Here is a 15424-nt window from a genome sequence, read left to right as displayed (position 1 = left end):
TAAATAAGAACTCACTCTTCTCATTTGCGACCAAAACCTCTCTAGATAGCCAAACTCTGCTCAAAATTTTCTCTCAAGCTTTTGTGAAGAAAATCAAGAGATTTTCGAGAGAAGAGGAAGAAGAAGAAGGAGATCTCGTCGGTGGGAAGCTTGCTCAAGGGAAGATGCTGTCAGATCGACGTGGTGTGGTGGAGTTCCAATCGGACAAAAGTCTCCAAAGCTAAGGTGAGTTGTGGATTTTGGTTGATGGGAGGTGTGGGAGCTCTCTAGCTCTTGCATCGGCCCTTGTGTGTTGCATTAGTTCCTTGTTGCATTTAGATCTGTAGATTGCATGTAGTCAAGAGGGATTTTAAGGGGGTTTAAAGCGTTATTGGGGGAGAATGGCTTTTCCTTATAATAGATGCAAGTGTGAAATGTCTTTCATGCTAGATCTAAAGGTTTAAAATAATTTGGGGTGAAAGAATATTTTTAGAAATCTCATGCAAGTGTGAAATGCCTTGCATGATTGATTTTGGGGGTTTTGAGATTTTTCCAAGGGTGGAAAATAATTTCTAAAAATCACTTGCAAGTGTGACATGCCTTGCATGTTGATTTGCGAATTTTTCTCGGTCATGGGGTTCGATGGAAAAATTAGTAAGATTTTTCTTACTTAAAATCGAGTAAATTGGGGGTGTGTTATGCACGTTAAATTTTATTTTAATTTGTGCATGAATTTTTGGGTGAGGTTAAACCCCTAGACTTGATGAGAGATCGGTCTAGTTGAGGGGATATTATTTTTGGTGAGTCCATACGAGAATCTCCTGTGTGGAAAGAGCCGTATGAGGACCCAAAAATGTAAAAGGAAAAGCTTAACCTCTACTTGTGAAAGGTGGTTGTTGGTGAGGTCATGCGAGAATCTCCGGGAAGGAATGAGCTGCATGTGTACCCAAAACCAAAGAAATATAACCTCATGGTGTTGATGGGTGATCAGACCATTGGAGTGTTGTTTTCTTAAGTCATGCGAGAATCTCCAGGTCGGAAAGAGCCGCATGCATGTGAGAAATCTGGGGTTTAAAGGCATGCAAAAATTCATAAGCTAAATTTTAACTTGGGGTTAAAACTTTGGGGTTGGGAGCATATAGGATGCATGCATGATAGGATTTTCTTAAGTTGCATGATTGTTTCTTGTGGCTTAAGCTTATGCGTGGTGATTGGTTGTTGCTTGCGTGTGATGCTTGCAAATTTGTGTGTTGTTGATTGTACTTAATTCTTGGAGTCTTGAGTCCTAGAGTTAAGTGTTGTTCTAGCTAGTTCGTGTAACATCCGTGTTCCGGGATTAGAGTTTGGGATGTGTTGAGTAAACCAATGGGATGAATTTTAATTGATTTTAGTTTAATTAAATTCTGGTTTAATCTAATTACAAAAATCCCTAATTTTTCTTATGAAGTCACGCCTCCTCTCTTCTTTTGTGCTTTTGTCAACATTGACATTGAGATAGAGGGAGAGAAAGTGTGAGAACCCTTGGTTTTATGGTGTAAAGAAGGAAGAGAAGGAGATCAAGCTTTTTCTTTAGAGCAAAGAGAGAAACAGAGCTGTTAGGGTTTGGGAGAAGGAGGATCCGACTGGTCAAATCGTTTCGAAAAGTATTGATTTTTGGTAGGGTTGTATCTAAGAGAGTTTCGTAGACTCTCCCTTTTACAGAAGTGATTTTGAGTTAATATTCTAGGAGATATTGGCCGTTTCGTGGGACGTTTCGTCTCTGCCGCGGATTGAGACCAGCCGGTGTTTCGGGATCGATTGCGGTTTCATCTGATATCTGATCGTGCTGAAATTTTGGGAGCCGATTTGGGACGTATAGAACTTTCTTGTCACCGGAGGGATTAGAAAGTTAACGGTTCGTTTTGACTTCGTGGGTTCAGTTGTGAGGTTGTTCTTTTCTGAATTTTCTGGCAGTTTGTTTTCAATGTTTGTTTATTGTTGTGATAGGTTGTATGAGCGAGTTTGGTTGTTCTTGGATATTGGAGAGCCTCTCATTTGGTTGTTTTTATTTTCGTGAATCACTTGTTAAGGTGAGTGCGTGACCATGAGCTTATCTAAGCAATTGGGTTGTATGACTTATTTTGTGTAATGATGTGTAGGTGTGGTGAAAGTGTTATTGGTTGTTCTGTTTAATGGTTGGTTTGTTATATTCTATTTTTAGTTGTGCTCTTGATTTGCTTGTGTGTATAGCTCGTAGATGGGAGGATCGCCTCACTGGGTATTTCTGGTAATACTCGTGACCATGGGATCATGGCAATGAAGAGGAGGATATTCTAGTGGCTCGCTTGGTTGTTGTCTGGCTTTTGTTAGGGTGCTAGAGTGGAGTCCTAAAATGTTGTTTTGAAATGATGGTTCCTTGGTTTATGTTGATTGGATCTTTAGTTTATGGTTTTTGAATTATTACGGTTTATTGGTTATTTATTAGTTTTATTATTTCCGCAGTTTGGTGTGATTGTGGTTAGGTGGCTAGTGGGTATGAGACCACTAGCTTAGTTGTTTATTATTATATTATATTTATATATTTATTATTTATTAATTACAAAAAAAAACGGGTCAAGTCGTTTCAGTTTGGTATCAAAGCCCTTACGGTTCTAGGTTTGGGTTCACTAGGCTTTGTGCTGTAGATATCTGGGATTGCATGTCTTGATTGATTATGTGAGTTAGTTAATTTTGTGTGGCATTGAGTCTTAAAACATCTTCTTCGAGCCTATAGTGTGATTCCACGGTGAGTTTTGGTTTTTGTGTTTTTGAATTATATTAAGATTGCTTGTTAGTGTCTGTTCTTGGAAGTGCAGCGGCTAAAGGTGTTTGAGTTGTTGGTCATGGACGGGGACGTGGTCATGGTCAGGCGGGTCCCGAGGCCAGCAGTGTGTGGTCCAGATTTCCACAAGGAGGTACGTCAGAGGGTCGCAAGCGTATCAGGAGGGACGAGAGGCGGTTAGCTGGTGAGCGTGCTGGGGGTGCTGGGAACCCATGTGTGGGGTTGCATCAGGTAGAGCCCAGGGTCGAGATGATCGCTTGGTGGATCTGTTGGTGTACTGTTGGAGCGGTTATTGAGAGGGGTACCTGTAACGCCCCCGAACTGCCGTACGGCCGGACAGGACCGCGGACGGCACCGAGATGCCACATGTGTGGGAACCGCACCCTGGTGGTCCGGTCGAGGGACGGAAGCTGCAGCTTCCCGACCAGTCCTCCTGGACGCGACTCTGCCCGCGGTCGAGGTTCACTTAGGCTTTGCAACCCTTGCGTCCCATGCGCGTTGTGTTGATCCGGACAAGGCCGAGTACCATTTGCAACTTGCCATGTTTTCCCCGAAAACCGAATATATATTACTTTAATACTTTATTACATTGAAAGTAAATCATCAAAGCAATATACATAGATAGTCGGATAATTTTACAGAAATCATTTAGGAAAATATAGGGCTTTACAAAGAACACAGAAAACCCTATCCGGTACCCTAAAGTTTGCTCCAGCTCTAGACTCACTTAGGCTTCCTGCAAGACAAAATAATATCATGAGTAATCTAAGATTACTCAGTGAGCCTGGGCACCCCTTTCCTAAATAGGATTCTACTTCCCCAACCCGACTACCCCAACAGGCAAAGGAAACAAGCAAGGCAAACAAGCCAACAAGCAATCAAAGCAACACAACAGAAACAATAGCGGAAGCTATAAACAACAAACAAGCGAGAGAGGTTAGATTGACACGACTCAACTCGGACGATCTACACTCGCTATTCGCAGAAAAAGACGACTAAAGGGAACAAGGATTACTTGACCACTTTAGACTCTTAACTCTTACACAACTCGCAAAGACGACTAGAATAAAACAAGGAACACTTGAAATACTCTAGACTCCTTCACCTAAGGGCCCTCGATAATCTGTTCCGTTCCACAACATTTCCCATGATGAAACCACAAAGGTAACCAGCATGAGCCCACACAAATGCTACATCGTCATGTAGCGGTCACGCTAGTAGCTAGCTAGCCTTGACATTGTCCCGCGCGAGTGGTCATCGGGAACTCTCGCGAGACAAACAACATTTGGAACAGAAGATCGACTACACTATTCTAGCTACGACTCAAGAAACAAATTCGAGAGACTTAGCTAAAATACACCAACAACTCAAGCAAGAAAATCAAGCATAACAAGCAAGAAAATCATGCAAGAGAACATGCAACAATCAACAAGCAACCAGAATGACAATTCATGCAACTTAGATTGTCCTACAAGCATGCAACCACTTTAAGCAACTTAAGCAATTTAATGCAACAAGTTCAATTATGCATGCAAGCCAATTTTAAGCGATTTAACCCATTTAAATCCTTTAAGTCCATTTATGCATGGAAGCCAATTTTTAAGCGATTTAACCCTTTAAATCCTCTAAGTCCATTTACGCATGCAAGTTAACCTCAACCAAAATTATGCAATAAAAATTGCAAATAAACTTCACCAATTTATTCATGCATGCAACCGATTTTAAGCAAGAAATATTGCACGTAAAATCCTTCAAGTTCAACCATGCATGCAAACCCTTCTGTCCAAATTTTAAGCAAGTCCAACTTACTTTAACATGCATCCAAGTTCATTTCCGCATGGTGATTCCTAGCTCAAATTCTATGTGCATTTAAACATGAATTTAGCATGAAGCCTACCATATTTTGCATGCATCAACTTAAACTGATTCTAACATGAATCTAGTCTAAATGCATCACGCAAAGGAGTATGTGCAAGGATCTAAAGATCAATTCAGCACTCCACACACAATTACCACAGAACTCACGCTTATGCAGCGGATGATGGTCAGACTTCACTGCACCGCGGATCAGACAACTTCCCTTCTTGCGTCCAACAACGTCTTCTTCTCGACTTTCTCCCTTTGTCCGCAACACTTCTCTCCTTTCTCTCTTCTTTCTCTATTCCTCTCCTTTCTCTATTTCTCTTCTTCTCCCTTAAGAATTTTTGGTGAAATGAGAGAGAGTGGAGGTCTTTATATAGAGAAAGGCGGCGACAACATGGCCCAATACATGCTAGATGAGTGTCCATCATCAAAGCCACCAATTTGCATGTGTATACACTTGTTAAGTGAGCACAACACTTGTCCAAGAGAATCTTCTCTTGTCTCCCAGTCACTTCCATTTGATTAAATTAACTCTTAGTGGAAAATTCCACTTAGGTTAATTTTGTGATTAAATTAACCACTTAGTGGAAACTCCACTAACTCCATTATTAATATTTAAATCACATGCCTTAGTGGGTTCCTTCCCTCTCTCACTTCCCGTCCAGGACACAGTTTTGTCCACTCGGTGTTCGCCTAGTACGTCCGCTCAATCCACGTACGTCTGGTACAGTACATGGTACATGGTACATAGTACTCTCGGCCATGGGTCAGTCTCGGTCCGGACTGCGTTCGGTTCCTCCAAACTCCCTCGATCTTTTCTCGGACAACTCTCGGTCCTTTCTCCTTTCGGTCCTTCCCGTCCCTTCCGACCCTTCTCAGACCGTACTGTCCTTCTCGGTACTAGACCGTCTGTTCCGCGTATGCAGTTTCCCGCATAAACCGCCAACTCCCGGTTGGTCTTAGGGTCTCGATCGTATGTCCGGCCACTTCGGTCTTGGCTCGGCCATTCTCCGACTTATTTATTTTTCCTCGGACTTCCTTCGGCCTTTCGTCTTTGTTTTTCTTCCACTTCCTCTCTAATTCTTTTCCAGGCCATTTCTTCGAACTTTTATTTCAGGATTTCTGCCCTTAGTGAGGGTCACTACAGTACCAGTGCAGGCTCCAGTTGTGCCGCATGTGGCGGGGTGCAGCTGAGGGCTGCGAATGTTGAGGACTTTCCATCTTTTGTTAGGAGGATGGAGCAGTGGTAGATGACCGGTGCAAGATACTTCGCGAGAGGTATCGAGCCTAGAGAGGCGGATATATGGACATATGTAGTTGGAGCAGATATTTCTCTGTTTGGTGGATAATCCAGTTGGAGATAAGAATTTGTGTGGATAGCTGCAACATTGTAATGTTATACTCGTACCATGGGATGTACCTTTGGTCGAAAGATGTTTATAGTCTTTAAAGATTGTTGCTCCTGAAGGGATGGTGGTTTTCCCAGAATACCGATAGCTCAAGGGGGTGTGGGTTCCGAGAGTAGCAGAGGGGATGATGTTCTCCTGAGGGGATGATTAGTTCCTCTGATACCAAGATATTGAGGATTATGGTCCAAGAGTGAGAGGGTATAACTCGAAGACGGAGGTCTAAGAGTGAGATCGGTATGGCTCGAAGGTTGCGATCTACGGGTGGAAGAGTTGGGAGCAAGCAATGCCTAGGACGTGAGTATAAACATAACGACTGAATGTAGACCTCGAGAGAGTGCTGGTGGTTTAATCTCGGGTTTTGGATGTGTTGTCCAGTGGGTCAGGGTTTTATGACCGGAGCGGTCATGAATGTGTGGCTGTTGCGTCAGGATTGTGCGGCCGGTGGTGTTGGAGTCCCGTGAAGGGGAGTTGTAGAAGGTATGAGCCGGGAAAGGCATGTTTGCTATATACATAAGTTCACGAGAAGCCTTTATGGCAGAATAAACTAATCGTTATGATGATGTTGGATGAAGTTCATTGGAGATGAACAGGGTTGCTTGATTCAAGATTTTGGTAAGCTTGTTGGAGGGAATAAGTCAAGTGGTTTGAGTTAGCGACCTGCAAAGCATTTGATGCGGTGAATCAGAATATGCGAACGTATGGTACTTGTTTGTTTTATTACGCTCGTATTGATGATTTGCTATGGAGAATTGCCAAGTAGAAAAGCTATTTTTGGAATAAGCTATCTTGTGGAAGTTTCCTTAAGAGACAAGTTACTAGAGGCTCTTGGACAGGCAAAAGGGGTTAATATTTGGGTGGTGGTGAGTTGATGTTGGCATACTTGATTATTAGTTTAGTAGAGCTGAGGAAGTGACCAGAGGATTTGTTGAGCAGGGGATTCATTCGTCTTATCATTTCACCGTGGGGAGCGTCGGTGTTGTTCGTCAAGTAGAAGGACGAGTCAGGGGTTTATGAGTTTGTGGTGATGCCGTTTGGGTTGATGCCGTTTGGGTTGACTAACGCACCAGCATCGTTTATGAGACTGATGAACAGCGTGTTTCAGGAGTTTTTAGTACGTGTCTGTCATCATTTTCATCAAAGATATCATGGTTTATTCCAAGAGTACTGAGGAGCATGCAGTGCATTTGAGAGCAGTTCTGGAGAAGCTGCGTGAGCAGAAGTTGTTTGCTAAGCTGAGCAAGTGTAGTCTCTACCATCGGGAGATGGGTTTTCTGGGTTATATTGTGTCTGCAGATGGGATTTCTGTAGATCCGGAGAAGATCCAGGCTATCAGAGATTGGCCTAGACCGCATAATGCCACAGAGATCAGGAGTTTTCTTGGGTCGACAGGTTACTATAGGAGATTTGTGCAGGGTTTTGCGAGCAGAGAACGTCTTATGACTAAGTTGACAGAGAAAGATGTTCCTTTTGTTTGGTCACAGGAGTGTGAGGAAGGCTTTGCAAGCGTGAAGGAGATGTTGACTACTACTCCTGTATTGGCTTTGCCTGAGTAGGGAGAACCCTATGTGGTTTATACTGATGCATCTAGAGTTGGTTTGGGGTGTGTGTTGATGCAGTATGGGAAGGTGATTGCCTATGCTTTGCGACAGTTGCGGAAGCATGAGGGTAACTATCCTACTCATGATTTGGAGATGGCTGATGTAGTTTTTGCCCTGAAGATTTCGAGATTTTATCTTTATGGTGCAAAGGTGCAAGTGTTTACAGATCATTAGAGCCTAAAGTATATATTCACTCAGCCTGAGCTGAACTTGGGATAGAGGCGGTTGTTGGAGCTTGTGGCAGATTATGATTTGGAGATAGCTTATCACCCTGGTAAGGCTAACTCGGTTGCAGATGCTCTGAGTCGGAAGAGGGTAGCTTCGGCTCAGGAGCATGATATGGAGTCCCTGATAGGAGAGATCAGTGCGTTGAGGTTGTGTACAATGTCTCAGGAGCCGTTGGGTTTGGAGGCAGTTGATAGGGCAGATCTTCTGAGTAGAGTGCGGTTGGCGCAAGAGAAGGATTTGGGGATGGTGAATGCCTCAAAGGAGGTTGGTTCTGAGTATCATGTTTCGGCTAATGGTACTATTTTGGTGCATGGGCGGGTTTGTATGCCCAAAGATGAGGAGCTGAGACAGGAGATTCAGAGTGAGGCTCATGCGAGCAGGTTTTCTATTCATCTAGGACCGACTAAGATGTACCGTAATCTCAAGAGGTACTATCACTGGGTCGGGATGAAGAAGGATGTAGCTAGTTGGGTCGCGAGGTGCGATGTTTGCCAGCTAGTGAAGGCTGAGCATCAGGTTCCAGGAGAAATACTGAAGAGTCTACCCATTCCCGAGTGGAAGTGGGATATAATTACTATGGACTTCGTGGTGGGTTTGCCAGTGTCTAGGACGTTTGATGCTATTTGGGTCATTGTGGACCGGTTGACTAAGTCTGCACATTTTCTGGCCATTAAGAAGACATATGGAGCAGCGGTCTTGGCTAAGAAGTATGTGAGGGAGATAGTCAGGTTGCATGAGGTGCTAGCGAGCATTGTGTCTGATAGGGATTCTAAGTTCACTTCGGTGTTCTGGAGAGCATTTCAGGTAGAGATGGGCACTAAGGTGCATATGAGTGCAGCTTATCATCCCCAGACAGATGGACAGTCAGAGAGGACGATCCAGACGTTGGAGGATTTGCTGAGGATGTGTGTGTTGGATTGGGGAGGCAATTGGGCAGATCACTTGAGCTTGGTAGAGTTTGCTTACAACAACAGTTACGAGGCTTTGTATGGGAGGCCATGTCGCACACTGTTATGCTGGACTCAGGTGGGGGAGAGGAGCATTTACGGGGCAGATTTTGTTCTGGAGACCTCAGAGAAGATTCGGGTTCTCAAGCTGAACATGAAGAAAGCTCAGGATCGGCAGAGGAGTTATGCCGACAGGAGGAGGAGAGATCTTAAGTTTTAGGTAGGAGACAGAGGGTACCTCAAGATGGCCACTTTACGGGATCCGAACAGGTCATTGAGGGAGACTAAGTTGAGTCCGAGATATATGGGTCCGTTCAGAGTGATTGAGCGGGTGGAACCGGTTGCATATAGGCTGGAGTTGCCTGAGGTTATGCGTGCGTTCCGTAAGGTTTTCCATTTGTCTATGTTGCGGAAGTGTCTCTGTGAGGATGATCAGTTGTTGGCTAAGATTCCTGAGGGTCTTCAGCCTAACATGACTTTGGAGGTGAGACCAGTGAGGGTTCTCAAGAGGAGGATCAAGGAACTTCGGGGAAGAAGGTTCCTTTGATGAGAGTCCTTTGGGACTGTGATGGCTGTTTAGCAGATTGTGTGGCCTTTATGGTGGGCTGTTTAGCCAATTGTGTGGCCTTTGTGGCGGGCTGTTTAGCCGATTATGTGGCCTTTGTAGCGGGCTGTTTAGCCAGAGTTGCCTGTTTAGGCGGTCCTTCGGGACAAGTGGTCTTCGTGACGGTCCTTCGGGACGAGTGGCCCTTGTGGCGGTCCTGTTTAGGATATTTGTTTGGCCTTTGCGGCGGTCCTGTTTAGGACATTTGTTTGGTCTTTGTGGCGGTCCTGTTTAGGACATTTGTTTGGCCTTGGTGGCGGTCCTGTTTAGGAAATTTGTTTGGCCTTGGTGGCGGTCCTGTTTAGGACATTTGTTCGGCCTTTGTGGCAGCCCATTTGGCATGTTTATGATCCTTGTGTGGTCATGAGGTATTCCAGTGAGGGGATATGTGGTTGGTAGGACATTGTGAAGTTATACGCGAGCCACAGAAAAGGAACCTGTTTAGGGATAGGACTCAGACGTGTTCAGGATTGTTTGCTCACGACTCTTGGGGGACTTCGGTTGTCCTAGTACTGCCATGTTCTAAGACTTTGTGGCTTGAGAGTATGGTTGGTATATCGACTTCGGATGACGATCCGGGGGCACGCTGTAGGGTGGCAACCCGAGAGACAAATATTGGACTTCCTTTTATATATGGCATGCAGGCTTAGGCCCGATGAGGAGCCAACATTATGGCATGCAGACTTAGGTCTGATGAGGAGCCAATAAAAACTCAAGGTTTATGCCTATGAGTAAAGGAAAGTCCAAAAGTGTGAGATAGGAGCCTATGTGTTTTTGTCGACATTGACATTGAGAGAGAGGGAGAGAAAGTGTGAGAAGCCTTGGTTTTATGGTGTAAAGGAGGAAGAAAAGGAGATCAAGCTTTTTCCTTAGAGCATAGAGAGAAACAGAGCTGTTAGGGTTTGGGAGAAGGAGGATCCGACTGATCAAATCGTTTCGAAAGGTATTGATTTTTGGTAGGGTTGTAGCTAAGAGATATTCGTAGAATCTCCGTTTTACAGAAGTGAATTTGAGTTAATATTCTAGGAGATATTGGCAGTTTCGTGGGGCGTTTTGTCTTAGTCGCGGATTGAGACCATCGGGTGTTTCGGGATCGATTGCGGTTTCATCTAAAATCTGATCGTGCTAAAATTTTGTGGAATATTCAGGACGTATAGACCTTTCTTTTCACCGGAGGGATTAGAAAGTTAACGGTTCGTTTTGACTTCGTGGTTTCACTTGTGAGGTTGTTCTTTTCTGATTTTTCTGGCAGTTTGTTTTCAATGTTTGTTTATTGTTGTGATTCGAGTCTAGCTAGCTGCTAACCCGAATCGCATGACGATGCGATACTGTATACCCGGTTGTTTACCCGGGAGGGGTAACAACGCGGAGGATTTGGGTGTGCTTGGATGGTTGCCTTTGTGGTATCAACGCGGAAGAGTGTAAGGACGGAACAGAGGATCGATGGGCCCTAGGTTGTGGTGTTGTTTTCCCTAGGACGTGTTTTCCCTAGGTTTTGTGGTAATTCCCTAGGTTGATTATGATATCCCTGGGTGAGGTCTAGTGGTATCAGTCATAGTGTGGATACCTGACTTTGGAGTCAAGCGTGGTCAAGCTATCTTGATGCACGGCTAGCTCTTCCCACTTTGGCAGTGATTGCAAGGTGAGGTGGCATGGAGGCCAAGTTAGAGTCAAGGTCTAGACGAGTCGGGTCTTGTTTGTCCTTGCTTGATTGATTGTGTGTGTTGTTTAGTTGCTTGCTAAGCTTCCGCATTGCATGCTTTGATTGTGGGGTAGTTGTGGGGTATTTGGATGAGTTGTGATTAGCATGTCAGGAGGAGATAGCATGTTAGAGGGTTGCCCAACTCACTGAGTAATACTAGATTACTCACCCTTCTCCACAATTGTTTTTCTTGCATGGGTTTGTAAGAGGGTAGTACCGAGTTTAATGGGTCAGATAGGATGTTTTCGTGCTTTGTTGCAAAGTCCTTGCTTCTTCTTTTATTTTAATTCTTGATTCTTGTTAAGTTGGATCCAACGATTTTATTTTGTATTTTATTGATTTTGTAAACTCTATATTATTTAATAAATCGATTATTTTCATATATAATTCGGACAAGTGGAGCTGGTACGGATTAGTCTGGGCCAGCATAACGCCATGTATGTACCGAGGGTTGCAAAGCCTAAGGTTGTACGTAGCGGATAGACGGGTGCCGGTGGACTGGCTGGGGAACCTAATTCGTTGGTGGAACCTTGGCTGGATCGCTGGTAATCGTCTAGTTGTGACGACCTCCGGGTAGGTCCGCGGTTAGTCCGGTCGTGCAGGCGGTTCTAGGGCGTTACATGGCGGATAGGCATCATCGGAGCGCGACACATGGGCGGACACTAATCTCCCTCCGGGCAGTGACACATGGCGGATAGGCTTGGGCGTTCTTATACACAACCCTATCTTCTCCTATCAAATAAGCATCACCTCCGATCAATCCTGGCCATCCATTCCAGCAGCCTGCTTGGCAGCTATGGTACGCGGACGTAAGGTACACGGGCGGACGCATACAGCCATCGGCCAAAGACTGTACCACCGTACCAAAATTTGATTTCTCCGTTCGTTTCTGAATTTTCTTCGACCAAAAGCTTTGTATTCGTCCTTAAATACTTTGGCTTATCTTTAAAAATTAATTCCCCTTCTTCTTGATTGATTCTTGTATGATAGCCTTCCCTTGGCCATTGCGCATAAATTTTAGGCCCCGGGGAGGGGTATTACATTCTCCTCCCATTAAAAGAATTCGTCCTCAAATTCTAAGGCTTAGAATCATCAATCCGACCACTAATCTGTCAGGCACAAGTAAAGTTCGGCGAACACGTAGCGGCTCGTTCGATAATGGTACCTAAGCAGCGTCTAGTAAGGGATGCATACTAATGGGTACGGTACCGGGAAAGACACATCCCACACCCTATGGGACATTACCGCTACCAACGGTGATGATCTCGTAGAACCGTGACCACACAGGGTCCACACATTCACTCAACTCGTCAACACGTCTGGCTCGGTCACCCGCATCCTCGTACCATTCCCACATCGGGTTTCCCGACCACTTACCAAAACTGCCCATCCGGTGGCCCGTCGAAAATTACTCGTCCTATCGGGATTCCTCTTCTGGGAACTTCCATCATGATCTTCTTGCAACTCCTTTGAATTTCTTGTTGATCGGCTCCTTTGGTCGTGGCTCTTCCTTCTTGTTTGTCGCTTGACTGCTTACCCATTTCCACACGCCTCACTTCCACACGCCTCAAGGGTAGTTTTCTAAATAACTAAGGTTTACCTATGAAACAACCCTTCCCGTTTTTTTTTTTTTTTTTTTTTTTAATATTAATTCACTAATGGTTCCATACCCACTAACACCCTAGCAAAATCAACATCAGCGGATAAAAAAACAATTCCATTAAACCAATAAGAATTCTAACAATAACAATCCAATAACCAACAATGCAATAATCCAAAACTAACAGTGAAATAACCAAGTTCCAACATCCTACAACGTTCTATCAACTCAATACTAGCAACCTAACAATAGCTAGACCACAACCAATCAAACCTCTAGAACATCCTCCTCCTCATCGCCTTGATTCCACGATCACACTTTGCCTTTACCTGCACACCACAAACAACAATTGAGATGCGTAAGTATTATCATAAATACTTAGTGAGGCAATCCTCCCATCTACTGGGCTATACACACAAGCATTTGAGAATCCAATGTCAAGCAATCATCAACAATAATAAATCAAACCCGGAAAAAAGCAATCGTCGACCAACAAAAGTTGGTATCGACCGACACCATACCAGTGTCGAGCGACACTGACAACCTGGTGTCAACCGAGACCTCCTTGGTGTCGACCGACACCTGCTCGAAACCTCCCGAAAATCCCTAGATGTGTCGACCAACACCTCCACATGGTGTCGATCGACACTCCCAAAGATTCCCGAGCCGTCCTCGCACAAGTATCGACCGACACACCAATGGTGTCGATCGACACTGATACTGAGCATCGTTTTCCTCGACGCTCTCTTGCAGATCTCTGCTTCCCAATGCTTCCCAATCATCCCAAACTCATCCATAAGCCACATAAGGACGTAGAAACACCAAAACAACCACAAGCAAGCAAGGAATCAATCAAACAACTCAAAAATCACAAGAAACATAGAATTCTCAAGCTTAGATAAGCCATGGTAATGCACTCACCTCTTTTGCAGGAGAATATGAATCAAAAACAGCTATCACACACTCCTAGCAAACTTCTGATGCAATCCCAGCAACAGATCTTCCCAGAAACCACCACAATCTCTCCAAAACTCAAGAACACTCACAAGTCTCCTTTTTCTCTCTAAAACACTTAAGCGGCGACAAAAAGAAAACCTCCCCCAACCCTTTTCGTCGACCCACCCCTTAAATATATTGGTTTAGGGATTTCTAATTGAACCATACCGAACCAAACCGAACCAAACAACAAACAAAACAAACATGTCAAAACCGAAATTGTTGGTGTCGATCGATACACCAATGGTGTCGATCGACACTCAGACCAAAAATGCAGATTCAGGTTCGCGGATGTTACAATTCTCCCCCACCAACAAGGATTCGTCCTCGAATCCCACAGCACCGTTCATCCATCAAGGTCCCCCGTGCCACCGTCAACACGGCCGCACGTCCTCCAACCGGACTGAACACCGTTAGCCAAGGTTTCTCGTGCAACTGTCGCAACAGCCCGCACACCTCTGACTGAACCACGAGGTCTCCCTCTAGCCAATATACTCACACCCAAGACGCTATTTGTTCACAACTCAGTGCTTCTCCCGTCCATGGTCGCAACCAACGAATCATTCCGACTCGCTATCAGGCCAACCGCCTTAAGCTACGACATCGAGGAAGTCACTCACACATGCTCCCCCCGCTCTCGGGTCGCAACCCTCGAGATATACCAGCTCACTGCCAAGCCGCAGCTCACAGCTACGGTATCCAGGGAGTCTCAAATATTCCACTCTTGGGTCGTCACCCTAAAGCGCGCTCTCGGATCGTCATCCGAAGCAACATACCACTCCCACTCTCTGGCCACAAAGTCCATCGAGCTATCGGTATCACATGAGTTGGGCCCTCACGGCCTTGAGCAAACAAGTCTGATGCCATCGAGTATCTCCCGACTAGATCTACCTCAACACTTTCCACAAAAATTTCCCTTTTTAGAAATTTTCTAACTCTCGAAACTTCATTTTTGTGGAAACTTTCTATTTATGGAAACTTCCAAAAATAGAACCCGAGCTATTTCTCTTTTTCCCATGACAACAACAGTCAAACATAAAGAAAAATATCATCTTATTAATCTCAAAAAATGACATAATCATTACAACCTCAACGAAAATACATAAGAAAAAATAAGATACAACAATCCAAGCCATCAACCCGCATCCCGAGCACCACCTCATCTTGGTACTTAGTCGCATAACCAACCACCCCTAAGCGACCAAGTATCAAGAGAGATGAGCTGGAATACTCCGTACCCGCTCCAGCCACGGACTACAACTTGGACCCGGCTAGACAAGCTCAAGTCGCGGCCTGCTTCTCAAACTACTTCTTAAACCTTTCCTTCAACCTTGCCTCGGGGGGGGGGGGGGGGGGGGTTATATAGATTCCCAAGGTCGGTGGTGGAAGCATGAGGTGGCGGATAGGCATCATCGGAGCGCAACACATGGGCGGACACTAATCTCCCTCCGGGCGGTGACACATGGCGGATAGGCTTGGGCGTTCTTATCCACAACCATATCTTCTCCTATCGGATAAGCATCACCTCTGATCAATCCTGGCCGTCCATTCCAGTAGCCTGTTTGGCAGCTATGGTACGCGGACGTACGGTACACGGGCGGACGCATACGGCCATCGGCCAAAGACTGTACCACCGTACCAAAATTTGATTTCTCCGTTCGTTTCTGAATTTACTTTGACCAAAAGCTTTGTATTTGT

Source organism: Camelina sativa, chromosome 14 (genome assembly GCF_030686135.1).
Source record: "Camelina sativa cultivar CO46 ecotype springtype chromosome 14, ASM3068613v1".
In the NCBI taxonomy this organism is placed as follows: domain Eukaryota; kingdom Viridiplantae; phylum Streptophyta; class Magnoliopsida; order Brassicales; family Brassicaceae; genus Camelina; species Camelina sativa.
The sequence above is the reverse complement of the archived record's forward strand: the minus strand, read 5'-3'. Positions refer to the sequence as shown.